Source organism: Arachis stenosperma, chromosome 3 (genome assembly GCF_014773155.1).
Source record: "Arachis stenosperma cultivar V10309 chromosome 3, arast.V10309.gnm1.PFL2, whole genome shotgun sequence".
Taxonomy (NCBI): Eukaryota; Viridiplantae; Streptophyta; class Magnoliopsida; order Fabales; family Fabaceae; genus Arachis; species Arachis stenosperma.
The window spans coordinates 54004942-54012394 of NC_080379.1; positions in this window are offsets into that span (position 1 = coordinate 54004942).

Below are 7453 nucleotides of genomic sequence, written 5' to 3' on the forward strand. Positions count from 1 at the left end.
TGACATAGCATTTGGACCTTTTTTACTGAGAGGATAGGATGTAGCCATTGACAACGGTGATGCCCTACATACAGCTTGCCATGGAAAGGAGTAAGAAGGATTGAAGGAAGGCAGTAGGAAAGCAGAGATCCAAAAGGGACAATTCATCTCCATGCACTTATCTGAAATTCCCACCATTAATTTACATAAGTATTTCTATCCTATTTTTATTTATCTTTTAATTATCTAATCTCCCAAAACCACATGGATAAGCCTGACTGAGATTTACAAGATGACCATAGCTTGCTTCATACCAACAATCTCCGTGGGATCGACCCTTACTCACGTAAGGTATTACTTGGACGACCCAGTACACTTGCTGGTTAGTTGTGCGAAGTTGTGAACCATGGCATTGACACCAAGTTTTTGGCGCCATTGCCAGGGAAAGAAAAAGCAATGAATTTTACAAAATGCAATAACATATGAATCACAATTTTGTGCACCAAGTTTTTGGCGCCGTTGCCGAGGATTGTTCGAGTATGGACAACTGACGGCTCATCTTGTTGCTCAGATTGGGTAATTTTATTTTATTTTATTTTGTTTTATTATTCTTAAATTTCGAAAAAAATTATATTACTTATCCTGTTCTTCAGAATTTTTAAGAATGGATTCTAGAGTTTCATGAAGCATGTTGAAGCCTGGCTGGCTGTAAAGCCATGTCTAAATTCTTTTGGACTGAGGCTTCAAAACCATCTTCATAGAGGCAAACTAATTTGAATATTTGCTGTATGCTAAAGCTTGGCTGGCCATTGGCCATGTCTAGTGTTTTGGACTGGAGCTTTCATTGAAAGCTTGGCTGGCTATTAAGCCATGTCTAATTCCTGGACCGGAGCTTTAGACTAACATTGCGAAGATTCCTGGAATCCTCATTAAAAATTTTGAATTTCTTATTTTCTTTTTCTTATATGTTTTTCGAAAAAAATTAAATAAAATACAAAAAAAATTAGAAAATCATAAAAATAAAAAATATTTTGTGTTTCTTGTTTGAGTCATGTGTCAAGTCATAAGTTTGGTGTCAATTGCATGTTCATCTTTTTCTTGCATAAAATTTTCGAAAAATTAATGCATTCATGGTGTTCTTCATGATTTTCAAGTTGTTCTTGATGAATCCTCTTGTTTGATCTTCATATTTTCTTGTTTTGTGTTGTATGGTGTTTTTCATATGCATTCTTGCATTCATAGAGTCTAAACATGAAAAATTTCTAAGTCTGGTGTCTTGCATGTTTTCTTTACATTGAAAATTTTTCAAAAATATGTTCTTGATGTTCATCATGATCTTCAAAGTGTTTTTGGTGTTCATCTTGACATTCATAGTGTTCTTGCATGCATCATGTGTTTTGATCCAAAATTTTCATGCATTGAGTATTTTTAGTGTTTTTCTCTCTCATCATAAAAAAAATTCAAAAAAAAATCAAAAATCAAAAAAATATCTTATCTTTTTAAATCTTATCTTTTTAAAATCTTTTTCAAAAATCATATCTTTTCCATTTTTTTTTCATATTGGAAAATTTCAAAAATCTTTTTCAAAATATTTTCAAAATCTTTTTCTTATCTTTACATCATATTTTCGAAAATTGCATCAAAAATTAATGTTTTGATTCAAAAATTTCAAGTTTGTTATTTTCTTGTTAAGAAAGATTCAAATTTTAAGTTCTAGAATCATATCTTGTGATTTCTTGTGAGTCAAGTCATTAATTGTGATTTTAAAATTCAAATCTTTTTCAAAACAAATTTCAATCATATCTTTTTAAAAACCATATCTTTTAAAATCATATCTTTTCAAAAATATCTTTTCAAATCTTATCTTTCCAAAATCATATATTTTTTAATCATATCTTTTCATATCATATCTTTTTCAAACTTTAATTTCAAAAATCTTTTCTAACTTCTTATCTTTTCAAAATTAATTTTCAAATCTTTTTCAACTAACTAATTGATTTATTTGTTTGTTTTATCTTTTATCTTTTTCAAAACCACCTAACTACTTTTCCCTCTTCAATTTTCGAAAATATCTCACCTCTTTTTCAAAATTCTTTTTAATTAACTAATTGTTTCAAATTTTAATTTTAATTTTATTTCTTCCTTTAATTTTCGAAAATTACTAACCCATTTTTCAAATATATTTTCGAATTTCTCTCCCCCTCATCTCTTTCTATTTATTTTATTTATTTACTAACACTTCTCTTCATCATAAAATTCGAACCCCCCTCTCTGAGTTCGAATTTTCTTCTTCTCCTTCTTATTCTTCTTCTTTTCTACTCACATAAAGGAACCTCTATATCTGGACAAAGAGGATCCCTATTATTATTTTCTGTTCCCTTCTTTTTCATATGAGCAGGAGCAAGGACAAGAACATTCTTATTGAAGCAGATCCTGAACCTGAAAGGACTCTGAAGAGGAAGTCAAGAGAAACTAAAAATCAACAATTTAGAGAAACCTCAAAAAAAAAAAAAAAAAGAGAAAAGGGAAGACAATAAGCTTCCACCTCCGAGTCTTGGGAGATGGAAAGACTCATCTAAAGGGTTTATAGCTCAGTGGTAGAGTATTTGACTGCAAATCAAGAGATCCCTAAGATACCTAAGGGGATAAATTATCCTCCACACAACTATTGGGAGCAAATAAAGATAAGAGCACTAAAATCACTAGGGATCAAGCAACAGAGGCAAGGAAGAGACATAAAGGAGCCCAAAAAGCATCAATGGTCCTTCAAGAAGGCACCACCCTCACTAAGGTGGACTCGTTCCTTGTTCTTAAATTTTTTTATGCTTTTCATTTTTTTTATATGTTATATGTTTATCTATGTTTATGTCTTTATTACATGATTATTATTATTTAGTAACTATGTGGTGGACGAAATTGTGATCACATATTCTTTAAGTTGTACTCATTGTAAAATTATGGAATTTGAAATTGGCACGAGTGAACACAACTCCGTTCAACTAACCAGCAAGTGTACTGGGTCGTCCAAGTAATAAACCTTACGCGAGTAAGGGTCGATCCCACAGAGATTGTTGGTATGAAGCAAGCTATGGTCACCTTGTAAATCTCAGTCAGGCAGATTCAAATGGTTATGGATGATATATGAATAACGTATAGAATAAAGATAGAGATACTTATGTAATTCATTGGTGAGAACTTCAGATAAGCGAATGGAGATGCTTTGTCCCTTCCGTCTCTCTGCTTTCCTACTGTCTTCATCCAATCCTTCTTACTCCTTTCCATGGCAAGCTGTATGTTGGGCATCACCGTTGTCAGTGGCTACAGTCCCGTCCTCTCAGTGAAAATGTTCAACGCACCCTGTCACGGCACGGCTAATCATCTGTCGGTTCTCAATCAGGTTGGAATAGAATCCATTGATTCTTTTGCGTTTGTCACTAACGCCCAGCCTTCAGGAGTTTGAAGCTCGTCACAGTCATTCAATCATTGAATCCTACACAGAATACCACAGACAAGGTTTAGACCTTCCGGATTCTCTTGAATGCCGCCATCAATTCTAGCTTATACCACGAAGATTCCGATTAAAGAATCCAAGAGATAAACATTCAAGCCTTGTTTGCTTGTAGAACGGAGGTGGTTGTCAGGCACTCGTTCATAAGTGAGAATGATGATGAGCGTCACATAATCATCACATTCATCAAGTTCTTGAGTGCGAATGAATATCTTGGAATAAGAACAAGCTGAATTGAATAGAAGAACAATAGTAATTGCATTAATACTCGAGGTACAGCAGAGCTCCACACCTTAATCTATGGTGTGTAGAAACTCCACCGTTGAAAATACATAAGAACAAGGTCTAGGAATGGCCGTGAGGCCAGCCTCCCAATACATGATCAAAAGACTCAAAATGATCAAGGATCCAAAGATTCAAAGATCTAAAGATGATCAAAGATCCAAGGATGAAAATACAATAGCAAAAGGTCTTATTTATAAAGAACTAGTAGCCTAAGGTTTACAGAAATGAGTAAATGACATAAAAATCCACTTCCGGGCCCACTTGGTGTGTGCTTGGGCTGAGCATTGAAGCATTTTCGTGTAGAGACTCTTCTTGGAGTTAAACGCCAGCTTTTGTGCCAGTTTGGGCGTTTAACTCCCATTCTTGTGCCAGTTCCGGCGTTTAACGCCGGGCAGTTTTGAGCTGATTTGGAACGCCGGTTTGGGCCATCAAATCTCGGGCAAAGTATGGACTATTATACATTTCTGGAAAGCTCAGGATGTCTACTTTCCAACGCCGTTGAGAGCGCGCCAATTGGGCTTCTGTAGCTCCAGAAAATCCACTTCGAGTGCAGGGAGGTCAGAATCCAACAGCATCTGCAGTCCTTTTCAGTCTCTGAATCAGATTTTTGCTCAAGTCCCTCAATTTCAGCCAGAAAATACCTGAAATCACAGAAAAACACACAAACTCATAGTAAAGTCCAGAAAAGTGAATTTTAACTAAAAACTAATAAAAATATAATAAAAACTAACTAAAACATACTAAAAACATACTAAAAACAATGCCAAAAAGCGTACAAATTATCCGCTCATCAGATATCCTATTTCTACCTCATTATGTGTTTCCCCCTCTCTTTCATTCTATTATTCTAGACCCCCTTCAAAGAACTAATTGGATCAGGTGTTGGGAACCAAACTTTATTCTAATATTTTTTTGTAGAATATTTTGAATTATAAAAAGATTTTTTGTTTATAATAATTTAATAAAATATAGTATTTTATTTATTTAAATATAGACAAATTTTTTGTTAGAAATTATTTTTCACAGAAAAAAATTAATTTTTGTTTTTTAGCAATTACCATTATATTTTTATTTTTTTACTTTTTTAAATTAAGAATCTTGTTTACAAAAAAAAAATTTCTTCGTATATCTAACTCACAAAAAATTTAACTCTTACTTCTAACGGCAGAAAAAATGAACCAAAGTGCCCACCCACAATATAACAAAAAACATATGCTGATCCTACACTAAAAAACCCTAACATTATAATCATCATCATTGCAGATGAATAATTCTAACTTAATTAATCTTTTTTTACAAAGTTTTATCACAATACGCAAAGGTCAAGCTACTGTGAGGAATGAAAATTTCTTCTTCACAGTGATGGCTGTAGCAGGTCTGGGCGTGTGTGGTGATGGTTGAGAAAGGTGAAGGCATGAACTGCTGTTGCTGTAGAAATAGTAGAAAATGTCGGTAAAGATTCTGTGATAATAATAAATTAATTTCTAGGCTAGGTCATGCCAATTTGTGGATAATAGGTGGGATAGATTCTACGGTGACTGGGATTGTTTTTGTATTTGTTTAAGGGTAATAATGGTCCGATTTATTGAAGTAACAATAATAACCATCATAAGACAATATTAGAGAGTAACACATGATGATGTACTTGGGAGGGGTACTTCCCGTTTGTGTAACTACTGAGGATCTAGTGTAGTGAGTTTTGTGTTTGTTGGGCTTAGGCCCGTTCTATTTACCTAAACAGATGCAACTGTGAAAGAAAGTGGTCTGTTGATTCCTTTTTGAACTGTGTAATCAATGGCTAATACTAGGATGCCGATGATAGTTTGCATAACATTTGTATTATGTAATCAATAGTTTGCATATTAAAGGTTTAAAAAACTAAAATTTTCAAATGTTTTTATTTTAAATTTTGTAAAATAATATAAAAATTATAAAATTATATTTTTTTATTGCTTTTATGTTTTTAATAAAATTTTGAAAATAAAAATATTTTCATAAAATTAAACTAAACTACAAACTCTAAACTTAAACCCTAAATTCTCAACAACATAGCTGGTGTGGAATTTACAATCCACAACTTATCGACAAGTGCACCGAATCGTACCAAGTAATAAACTCAGGTGAGTGAGTATCGATCCGACGAGGATTAACGGAATAAGCAAGCAATAGTCAATTGATTATTCTAGTTAGACAATTAAAATTTAGGATTTCAATAGCAAATAACATAAAAATAGAAAATTAAATAAAAGCAAACTAAAATTGATTAAGAAAATAATATGACAAAGATAGTTAAGGTGTCAGAGATATTTAAATTTCTGGATTTAACATTCAATGTCAACTACTTTGATCATACAAAGATTATGTTTATGACAAACTCCAAGTGATTAAATTCCTATTCCTAGGCAATCTATTCTCCTCTAATCCAATCGACCGTTAATTTCTTGATTACTCAATTGTATTAGAGGGTTAAGTTCAAAATCTGATTTATAAGCCACACAACCCTAAGAATCTCAAAGCAGAGTGCAATTATATGTCATGTACCACATTAAGTCTAGATAAGTAGGAATTATGAAAAATTGGTTTCAAGCTGTAATTCTAAAGATATAACTTTTTCAATACTCAAATAGAATTCAAGTGGACTATAGTTATTTCCCAATAATCACTAATCACTAAGATGAAGAACAAAATCAATCCTTAATAATCAAAGCATTAATCAAGAGTAAAAGAACAAATAATTATTAATTTATCAAAGTAAACAGAGCTCCTAACCTTAATAATGGAGGATTAGTTGTCCATAGTACAGAAAATTTCAAAATCCTAATCTAATGTAAAATCTAAAATTAATGAAGAATGAAAAATGGAAGAGAGAATAGAGTGTGTCATCCTCCCCTTGATGACCGTGGACTAAGACTCCTTAAAAACTCCTAGAATTCAAATTCATACTAAATCAAATCTAATCAAATCAAATTTTTTCTTAATAACTCTTTGACTAACTAATGATTTTTCTTGTAACTTAAGTTTGGTGTCTTCAAATCTTTATTAATTACAAAGATTTCTCGGTTCTGGGGCTGTTACAAGCATTCGGCGCCACTTTGGTGGCATTGGACGCTGCTTTTTACACAATTTTACACTTTTTTGCTGCCTGTTTGGCACTAAACACCGGAGGAGTAGCGTTTAGCACCGGGAGTCCCAAGAAGAATTTATGCTGAACGAGGTTTGGCGCTAAATGCCAATGTCGCGGTGTTTAGCACCGTGATGCCGGAGAAAAAGTATAGACTATTATATATCGTTGAAAAGCTCTGAAAGTAGGATTTCTAACACCGCTAAAACCGTGTCAATTGAACCTCTATAGCTCAAATTATACTCGTTGGAGTGTGAGGAGGTCAGAGTTGACAGCATCTACGAATTCTCTTTACACTTGTCTTTAATTCTTGGTTCCTCCTTATTCTTTTGCTTCTCTTTTTCTAATATTTCCGTAGAAGAATCATGAAAGTAAAAAAATCAAAATACTAATAGAATAACCTTAAAAATTATACAATTGTTAAGCAAAAGTCACAACTTTTATATAAGAAATGCTAATTAAAAATGCTTAAGATACTCATGCATCAATACCCTAAAGAGAATTATTTTCTAGAATTAATTTAATACACTATCAACTTTGAAAATAAAAAAAAAACTGTT